Here is an 11,610-nt window from a genome sequence, read left to right as displayed (position 1 = left end):
TGTCCTAAGATATATGCACGAAGTCTATCGATGCTAGGGTTTATATAACAGACACTAAGTCCACAGTTGTCGAGGTTATTTGTTAGGCACTAAGTCCATAGTTGCCAATGTTCATCTATAATGCACTAAGTCCATAGATGTCGGGGTTTATCTCCTTTATTGACAGTATTATTTTAAGGAGTCCACCCACAATACATGTCAATGGATTTCTAGAGTACATCTGGTGAACACTTAGTTCAAAAACACCTACGAGTTGCGAGTCTGCTAATGTTCCACTGGACTGTCTAGAATAGTTTGTGGTTGTCATCTACACTCTGTTAGATGATTGGGCCATCGTTTGGGTCATCACTTCTCATCATCTTTCACCTCTTATTATCTATGTCATCTTTCATCTCTCATCTCATCTTTAATCTACCCATCTTTACCCATCATAATTATAGGTATAAAATACATATATAGTTTAAATCGAATAAAAATGTATAATTTGTTCATCCAGCATAGATATAAAGAACACAGATAATATGCACACATATCACGTAATTTATATTAAATACTTCATATCTATGTGTAAGATGAAAGTAACTGTGCACTCACTTGTTAAGTGATGATTCCAAACTTTGGCAGCGCTTCGCTTCTAACAATTCTATTTTCCTTTGGCGAAACTTAGTATCATTACCGCTAGATTTTAGTCTAATATTTATTGCGACTATTTACAAGCGATATTGTTTTATAAGTGTTAAACAGTTTACAATGACCACAAGAGTTTGAGGTACCTGATGGATCAGCCGAATCTGAACATGAGGCAGCGCCGTTGGTTGGACATGGTAAAGGATTACAATTGTGAGATCCTTTATCACCCGGGGAAGGCCAATGTGGTGGCTGATGCTCTTAGCTGCAAGACAGTGGCAGCTCCGATTCACGGCATATATTTGAGGATGACAGTAATTACTCCATTGCTGGAGCGGATCCGGGGGGTGCAGGTCGAGGATATGAAATAGGAGCGTCGAAAGTGTAAGCGGATCATAGGCCAGGTGGCATCATTCGATTATGATAGTTGTGGGTTGTTGACCCTGCATCGGAGGGTCTGGTTTCGTTATTAGGGCGGGGTGCACCAGGTTCTAATGGAGGAGGCCAATAAGTCAAGGTTCTCCATGTTGGATTAGTGTCTAAGTCCATAACTATATTTGGTATGTACTTGACCCGATTGTAGCATAGTCCTTTTGGGTTGCCTTCACCAAAGCAACTTGAATGGATGATTAATGGAGAGAAAGAATATTATGGTTTATTAATATATTATAACAATAATATATTAAAAGAGAAATCATATTGTTTAATTAATATTGGTCAATAATTAATTAAGAATTAATTTTGTGGCTAAAAGAGATTAATTAAACAAAGGGGACTAGTATTGCAAATTATAAGATAATTGGATTTGGGCTGTAGATCCCTATGGATATAAGGGGGAGAAAATTAGAGTGGAAGCCCACTATGATTTCGTCCATGGCCTTATTCCAAAAGATTCTTTGGACTGCTTAAGGCCTAAGCTATCCAATTAGGATTTTGACTGAAACCCTAGCAATACACCTATATAAGGGACCTTAGGGCACCCAAAATCGGCTACCACTTATTCCCAAGATTTCTAAAGCCGAATTTGGAGCCTCCATTCCCTCTCTTCAAGATTATCTTTTTGCCTTGGTGTTTGTAAGCCATTAGAGGTATTATAATTGTAATACTAAGGTCTTGAAGTTGAAGATTCTTGCTACTTGTGAAAGGTAATCATCTAAACTTGTTTCAGTTATCATTTTCAGTTTTTGTATGCTAGATCTAGGGTTTGTAAGCTTTAGATAATTTGCATGTACAATAGAGAAACCTAGATCCAAAGCTTTAGGGTTTTGCATGTGCACCATAGGATTGTTGTATTGCTCAAAACTCATCAGTGGTATCAGAGCCTTGCTTAGTTTCTATTGTTTTTTATGCATTGTGTGTTTATTAATTGCTTGAAATTGCTAAATCTTCCTTCTGCCTAACAGACTCGTTAAGTCCCCATATGAACTCGACAAGTTCTGTAAGGGACTCGGTGAGTCGGGGTGTCAGACAGATGGATTTTCGGGATTTTAGCTTATTTTGAATTGGGATAATTACCAAAAATGTTTTTGATTAATAAAATCCAATTTTTTTTTTGATTCCATGTAATTATCCTTGTCAAAATAAAAGATATTTATCAATTAATTAAAGAATAATGATTATAAGAATAATGATTATGTATATGTATAAGATTAATTCTAGTCTTACCGTTAGTAGGCCTCATTCATGAAGTCGGTCTATAAGGGGGCATAAGGTTGTTGCTGATAAAATGGCAGTTTAATGGGTGTCCACTCTCACCCACCGATTCCTTGATTGGTGGAGGGTCGTTAGCCGAACGGGTAGGATAAGACAACTCATTCCTCATTAAAAGTATAATGATAAATAACGCAGCTAAATGTTTTATAAAAATTCCCAATCTTAGTTACTTTAGGAAAAATGTGAAAATGATGTTATTCCATGAAATTACACTTTGTACCCTTACCAAGACGTTAGTGGAGCGTGTGTGGTTAACCGACACACTAATTTGGGTATATCAAAGGTGGAAAATGGTGACTCAATGTTTGTCATAGATCAATGGAGTGTGTGTGGCTAACCAGCACATTGATTAGGTGACTGTAACATTGGGGGAACCAAGTACATTTGCATTGTCATTCACACCTTGTTTGTGATCCTCGGTATCCCAATCACAAACTTGAAGGGCATATCTAGATTTAAACATGCCATTGAAAATTTCAATGAATCTCAAAAGATCTAGGAGTTTTCAATACATTTAAAACTTAATTTTCTTTTCGTTGTTAATGATGGAAATTAGTGAATCACCATTCACTTACCTTCAAATTATTTGTTGCTTAGATTACGACATCCCTCTTCTAAATTGCATATTGTTGGATCCTAGCCCTAGTTTCTCATTTGGGTGTTTAATTGGGGATTCTTATGTCATCAAACTTTGTCTATTTTCCTTTTCAGATGTCTAACTCGAACAACAACAACGCTTCAGGCTCAACCTTTTCCGGCTCGTTCTCACTCATGAACTTATGTGGGAGGGTGATTTTTGATAGGACCAATTTCAATGATTGGATCCGCAATATTTGAATGGTTACCTGCTATGAGGACAAGGAGTATGTCCTTGACAAGGAGTTGAAGGAGGTGAATGTCAACACTGATACTCTCGAGGAGATAGGTGCCTTTGAGGCCCACGAGGGAGATGCTACGAAAGTCCATTGCATCATGCTCGCGACTATGACTGTAGAACTCCAAAAGTCCTACGAGGACTACTATCCATATGAGATGCACCAGGATTTACTAGACATATACCACCAAAGTGCCAGGTAGGAGAGGTACGAGATCATCACTTCGATGATTACGACCAAGACAAGGGACGAAGACTCTGTCACTACTCATCTACAGAAAATGCAAAGATATGTCGACCGGCTGCTGAAGTTAAATGTTAACTTCGATGAGGAGCTGGCGATTGATATCATTCTTCACTCCTTGCCACCGTGTTTCAACCAGTTTCGTATAACCTACCACATGAACAATGAGGAGGTCAACTTGAGCAAGCTTCAAGGCTTGTTGAGAACTGCTGAGAGCAACCTCACGGACAAATCCGTTGCATCAACTCCCGCTACTGTTGCCCCCGTTTTAGCTATTGGGCAGGGTAAGTGTAAGAAGAGGAAGGCTCCTTCAAAGAGCCACCATAAGGGAAAGTCCTATCATGGTACCTCTTCAAGTGGAACCAAGGTTGGTCCCGCTGTACCCTCCTCGAACCCGAAGGATGCAGAGTGCTACCACTGCCATGACAAAGGGCATTGGAAATGAAGTTGCCCAAAATATCTGCAAGATATCAAGGATGGGAAGATCAAACCGTCCTTCGCATGTATTTATATTATTCAATCTAATAACTCATCGCATGCTACTTCTTGGGTTCTTGATACAGGATGTGGTTTTTGTTGGGTTTTGAGCATTCTAACACTCCTAAGGTGTACATGCAACCCTAAATACCTTGGATCTATGTTTTCTCTATTATACATGCAAACTTGAACTTTCCAAGGTATTACCCTAACTAGCATACAAACTTTGATACTTGGGTAATAAAACAAGTTAGATGATGTACCTTTTGTTGTAGTTGGAAGCCTTGGACCTTTAAGAACTTAGTGCCCCAAGTGTTGCACCTCAAATGGAATCACACAACACCACCAACAAATTGGAAGAAACTTGAGAAGAGATATACACTCAAGAAATCGTCTAGCACTTCTTACCAAGACTCTAGGTCTCATTTCATGAGCTATGAGGCTTCTTATATAGTGTGCACATTAGGGTTACACCATGTAGCTTATGACTTTCCACATTCCTCATGATCCATGGGTTTTAACCTCCATGGAGTATCCATGGGTCACCACATGGGTTAGCCCAACATGAAGAACTGTGGATCATAAGCCCACTTTGTAAGAATGAATGATTTACCAAATCAATACCCATTTATTTAATTAGTCTCTTTTGATCACAAAATTAATTCCAAAATAATTCTTGATCAATACTAATTAAATAACATGATTTCATATTAATATATTAGAACTTATAATATATTAATAAACCATAAATAACCTCTTCTCAATTATCCATCCTTTAGATTGTTCCGGTGCCATGCTGTCACACCCCCGAATCGTAAAAACAAACGGCGGAAACATCCGGGGGTGGATGACGTCATGCGTAGTATCACAACAATTGCATCATAGTAATCAAAGTAAACACAACCAATACATTATAATATGAATATTTACATTGATTGTTAGGTACAAGTTTGTATATCTATATCAAAAGTAGCAAAAGATAAAGATGAGACTCCAAAATGCTCCATCTTCTCCAAAAGCTGGCAAGAGTACCTGTCTATTGTTGTCCTGAGAATACAAGCGATTTTGAAAACGTATCAGCATAAAGTTGGTGAGTTCATAATCATTTAGTTTAGGTGGAAAATGTTTCTTTGATCCTTTTGAAAAGTGTTCCTCAAGAAAATCCTATATTTTCTTATGAAAAGTGCGTTTGAAACCCATTCTTTCCATGACTTCCCGATTCATATGAGGTATGTACAATCCGAGGAGTCGTGGAGTGAATATAAATATCCGTTAGTTACATGTAAAAACAAATACGTTTATGAAAAGCCGAGTTATCCCGGGAAAATCCTATATTTTCCCTAAAAGTTGATGGTTGGTTATCCGTTCGAAACTGAGGTGTACAAGTATTTATCATACTTATATCGATAAACGTAGTTTCCTTTTAAAAACCCTGGTTACTCCCAGTGAGGTATATTATCCTTATTACATAAATAAAACTAATAAATACGTGGTGAACTAAATCCGGAAGGTATTATTAATACCCCTAGTAATCGAAACGGTTATTACTTTGAGGTTAGTTCACTTGATTCATTATTACAATAAGTAAATCTTCGCTATCAAGGTTGCAAGTTTTATAACCATACATTAACTTGATATGGCACATATCAGGGCCAATATCCTTTATGACTTTGTCATCCATAGACCTGTCGGTCCCATTGTAGCTAGCAGCGAGGTGGGAGATAGTCAGTCTCGTATAGATCTATACACAACAGTCACGCTCTCCCTACAGGAGATTCTGGTTACAAGTGCTAGTCCTACACTCTGATTCTGTGGGAGTGTTACTAAGGACGTGTCTCCAACTTAGACTAACAAATTTACAAGTAATAATACTGAAAATTTTGTTTACGATTTGCGTGAATCCTTTATAAAATAATACATTTTACTACATGATTCACAAGTTCGTTACCCTAGTTTTGAAAACTGTTTCTACGAGTTGATTTCTTAATCGTTTGGTAAAAACTATTTTCCATGTTAAAAGCATACTGAAAATATAATTATCTTAAACAAAATAATATATTTTGAGCACAAGTTTCCTTGTACTTTTGCTTGTATCCCCCCCCCCCCCCCGAAAACATGAAAGCTCAGAAAAACGTAGGGATATGAACTCACCGTTGACGTAGGATTCGAATGTACGATTAGTATGGATGTCGAGTGTCAACTGCAGTTTCGAACTCAAATGGATCCTATTAACATATGGTCACACATATATGTATTAGATTAAGGTATTTCATGACTAAACATGGTAGAGAACCAATCTAAGGACTCGTAAACGCTTGAACTAAGTGTCGGAACCATGTATGGTCAAATGAGGGAGGTGTACGGCCACCCTTTGGGTGTGTACGACCATGGGTGTACGGCCCATGATTGTACGACCATACACTCATGATGGGGAGTGTTTTTGAGGTGTTTCCAAGGTCCTATAACCATCCAATGAGTGTTCTAGGTTCCATACTTAGTGGTTTTGCAAGTTTAAGGCCAAATATGAACATTAAAGTGGGTGTACAGCCCTAAGGGCGTGTGTGCGGCCGTACAAAGGGGTGTGCGGCTGTACAGAGGGGTGTGCGGCCCTACACTCTCCATGTTCATGCCCAAGATGTCAATTTTGAGGTACATTAAGGCTAATACCAAGTCCAACTAGAAGACAGGGGCCAAACTCTCACTTTGGAGAGCCTTTAAGGTGTGTATGGCCGACCTTATGAAGGTGTGCAGCCGTACACCTTTAATGGATGAAGAACAAGGCTAAAAACATGAAGAATCAAAGGATCTTTCAAGCATAACGAGCTAGGGGATGAATCACTTACGTTTTTGAAGCCTTTAGGGGGGGGGGGGTTCTTGGATGAAGATTCTAGAGAGAGAAAGTAGTAGTAGGCAGCCAAATGAAGAAAATAGTGAAAGAGAGGGGGTCTCCTCATATTAATAAGGGTGGGTGACCGACCACCTCGGGTGTGCGGTTGTGGGGTGGGTGTGCAGCCGCACACCTATGTGTACGGCCGTACACTCCTCCCAAGAGGGTGTATGGCCCGAATGTTGTGCTAAGACTTGGAATTACTCGACCTAGGACCCAAACTTTGATTGTAATAGGCTTAGAATACCTTAACAAACCCTTAAACGGTGTTAAAAGGTGACAATCGATTTTAATATTATTATAATTGACCAATCGTACAAAATAGAAGTTTCAGGTTGTCACACATGCAACCCAAATGGACCATGCTACTCTCGCGTCAAGTACATACCAATAATAGTTATGGTTTTAGACACCTAATCCAACAGTTTTCACATTTGTTCTGATTTGCAAGGCCTAAGAAGAAATAGGGATATTGAGCATGGGAAAATAAACTTGATCATGGGGAACAAAAGATCGTCAACTGTCACCAATATTGGAGTTTACTCTTTAGTGCTTAGTAGTGGGTTAGGACTAAAGTTGAATAATTTTACGTAAATAATTATATATAAGAAGTTTTATTTTATAAACAAATATGATTGTAGACAAATCGGTATAGGTGCTTCCATTACTCTTTCTCTACCAGATAGTCCTTAGTTCGATTATGCCCATTCACACACACACACAGTTTTTAAATTTAAATTAAAGGGAAATTGAGTAAACTAACCTTTATACATGATTTTTTTTTTAAGAAAATAACTATTTTTTTCAATTTTTGGAAAATGACCATTTTCTCCTAAATGTCTCATTCCAGACTACTTTTAACATTCCGGACCACTTTTCATTTTTTTCAAAGCATGTTCCATTCTGAAATGTTCCATTTTGGGTTTGATCTTTAAATTTGATTTGTCTTTGGCAATCATACAAAAGATTGGTGAGTACATATTTGTCCCTAGTTTTTGAAATTATGCTTCCCAAGCTTAGGTATTGTTGTTGTGATTTCTCTACAATTAATAATTTTGTGTTTGTATATTATCATTCTTGTGAATCTTATTTGAGGATTTTTGTTTTTTAAATTTCTTATAATTCTATTAAAAGTTTAGCATCATTACATGACCAAAACTATATCTAAATAATCATCTTTAAATTCTTCAAATTGCTTATATATTATTTTTACTCAGTGCTAAGAACTTCACCATATATATATATATATATATATATATATATATATATATATATATATATACCATTTTATTGATTTCAAAGTCTAGCCAAGAATCATGTTTTTTTTTTTTCATTTGAAATTGTAATCTTGAATCAGAGAAAAGCGTCAAAAAATCAAAAAGTTTGTGAGTAACATCATTCAAGAGTTTACTCACACTTTTGGCTCGATTGAGTTACCCAAATTCTTTCTGGTCATTGTATATTTTTGTTAGAAACGTCTTTGAAATCTAATTTTCTTTTCCATCCATCTTTTTTGGGATCTAAACTCTGTTCATCTTCTTCCTCTTGATATTTTGATGATTTCATTTTATGTTCCTCTTGATATTTTGATGATTTCAATTTGTGTTTGAGAAGTATAACTATTTCTTAATATTTGTCAATCATAAACTTTGAATTAATAAAAGTGGTTAATTTAACTTGTTTTTTTGGTGTAGATATCTAATTTAAGGATTGTAGTTGTATTTTGCATTATGAATAAACTTGGAGGGCTTTGTGGAAAGGAATAAAAAATCTAAAGGGTTGTTGTTGTTAAAAAGATTTGCTTGTGTTAATATTGTAATAGTCATGTACTTGAGGGATTTATTTGTAATTTTGTCTTGATATATAATGTCTTGAGAGTAGTTGTGTTAGGTTTTCGTTCTTCCTTGAATCGTACATGTAAAGATAGTCCTTGTTCACATATGTATGTGAGTGGTATCGATTATGTTAGTATATTTTGTATAAGTTAAGAGCAGTGGCGGCCCCGGGGTGGTGCGAGTGTGCAATCGCACCAGGCCTCCAATCGTAAGGGGCCTCCGATTGAGAATTTTTGTTAATATTATATTACTAAAAAAAGTTAGAAGAAAATAATAATAATAATAATAATAATAATAATAAGTTAATTAAAATAGAATTGCATGTTACAAATCTCATTTATATTATAAACAATAAAAGTTATGTTTGATAAAATAGTGGACTCTTTTTGTCTTTAGCGGTAAAAAGTTTCCTTAATAATATTTTACAAAAAAGGTATGGGGTCTTAATTTAATTTTTGCACAGGACCTCCAATATCTCAGGGGCGGGCCTGATTAAGAGTGAGATTTCTGAATGTAAAAATATTCGATGAATCTTGATCAATAAAAGAGTTCTTTTCTTAATCCAGTTGAAATGTGTTTTTTCTAATCTTTTTGTTACATTTTCAACGTTAAATCTTTACAATCCATAATAAGCGAATTTCCCATTGTGGAGATATGCTCCATCTACATATAGAAAGAGTCAATTAGATTGTACTTGAAAGTAAATATTTAACAAATGCCTTTCTTCTAATGCACATAACTATTTGTATGGTTTCAATTCATCTGCCCATTGTCAAGTTATAATCATTTCAATGGACATAACCGGATATTATAGGAATAAAATGGTTCTGGTTAAATGTCTAAATAATAATAAAACTACTATCCAACAAACATAAATTCATTCTTTTGAAAAAGCCATTAAATTGATGTTTTCGCAATGCAAAGGATAGGGATGAGAATTTGGCCCAAAAACCCGAATCGAACCGAACCGAATTAGGCCCGCATAAGCAATTCGATTCGGGTTTCGCGTATCTATATTATGCTTATTCGGTTCTCGGCTTATTCAGTTCGGGTTACCCAAATAAGATCTTATTCGGTTCTAAATACCCGACTCAAATTAGCATTCTTCCTCCCCTTTCTCTGATTAATAGAAATCAAAATCACGATTCACACTTTTGTCTTCGTCGTTCATAACAGAAAAAACCAATGTTCATTCTCATTGTTTCAAAATCGACCAATCTTCTTATCTATTTCCAAATACAAAAGCACTTCTGTTGATCCTTCCTCTTGTTTCAAACTTTCAAAAATCGACCATTCCTATTATCTTTAAAGATTCACGAATTCCTACTTTGTCTAGTTATAAAAAATTGGGCTCCAACTCAAGAAACTCAAGTATTAAATCTCATTATGTTAATCTACTATTAGATGTTATTTTTTCAATGTGTTATTGTGTTATGTTAGTCTTTGAATGCTTTAATTTGATGTATAAAAGTACATTGTTATTATATTATTCGGGTTATAGAATCCTAATACGGTTTTTTCGGTTATATTAGGTCCTTAAACATCTTGTACATGTTAATTGGGATATTCGGTTAATACCCGGACCAAACCGATTAATACCCGAACCGAACCGAACCCATATTGGTTAATCGGTTCGGTTTTCGGTTCATGCAATTACCCTTATCCGGTTTTCGAGTTATTTAGGTTCGAGTTGGTTCGGTCCGGTTCTGACCCGAATAACATCCCTACTTCATAGTATCGACATTTTGGAAATGCACCTTGCAAACAATAGAAAAAAACATGGCATAACTATTATATTTTAACAATACTAATTAATATGGAGTTTTTGGCTATATGAAAAAAACTACTTCCCATCCCACATTGTTACAAGGATGAAACATTGGGTGGACTCCAAGCTTATAAAAGAAGTCCAAGGCTTTGGTTTCAATGCACCCCACCAAAATACACTTGAAATATATAGTTTATTCTTTCTTATCTTCTTTTAGAATCTAGAAATTTATTACATAAGACTTTAAGAAAGTGTAGTTGTTTTTAATGGAGGCTTGAGTTTATGTGATTGTAATAATCTATCACATAGTGGATCTTTCTTTCTCAAGTCCTCTATTATTATTATTATTATTATTATTATTATTATTATTTTGGGTTTTAGAGGTTTCATGTATATTTTTGTGTCTTCTTATTTTTCTCTATTATTGTTATTGGGAGGATTGTTGGGATCTTAGAAGCCTATTTCCCCAAAATTAATGCAAAGGTCCTAATTATGTACAATTTAACCGAATGTTAGAAGGCTCCGTAAGTCAAATAGAATCATTTAAGCTATTATCCTAGTTCCCATCATAATATAACAGAAAACAAAAGCACTAATCATAAGTGTATGCTTATTAATGCCACAAATGAAAAACAATATTTTTCATATTATGCCTACCAAAATCACCACATATATTTTTCATATTATGCTTACCAAAATCACCACATATATTTTTCATATTATGCTTACCAAAATCATCACATATATCCTAAGTTAATAAATAAATAAATAAATAACCTTTAAGAACACATATGTTGACATAATTTTCATTAGTTTTAATAAATTCAAAACTATTAATCACAAATTAAGTATTTTAAACTAAATGTGAAAAAAAATGATTTTTTTTGACAAACTTATGATTGGAAAATAAACAAAAGATTAAGTTTGAAATCAACAATGGTCTCCTTCGACCATGATGACTTAATGATCTTCACACTAAAAACCCCAAATCAACCTTAGAGGAGTATCATATTTAACTCTAAGAAGGCACCACTTTTCTCATGATGCCACCTTATTTGTTAATTAGGGTTGTAAATATGAATATAATGGAAAACCTTCTTACTTGCAACAACTTCATCAACACCAACATGTCTTCAAAAAAAATCAAGGGCATGCTTCCTAGATATTGGCTTATTAGGTACAGAA

Source organism: Lactuca serriola, chromosome 5 (genome assembly GCF_051521515.1).
Source record: "Lactuca serriola cultivar US96UC23 chromosome 5, Lser_US96UC23_V15, whole genome shotgun sequence".
In the NCBI taxonomy this organism is placed as follows: Eukaryota; Viridiplantae; Streptophyta; class Magnoliopsida; order Asterales; family Asteraceae; genus Lactuca; species Lactuca serriola.
Note: the sequence above shows the minus strand (reverse complement) of the source record.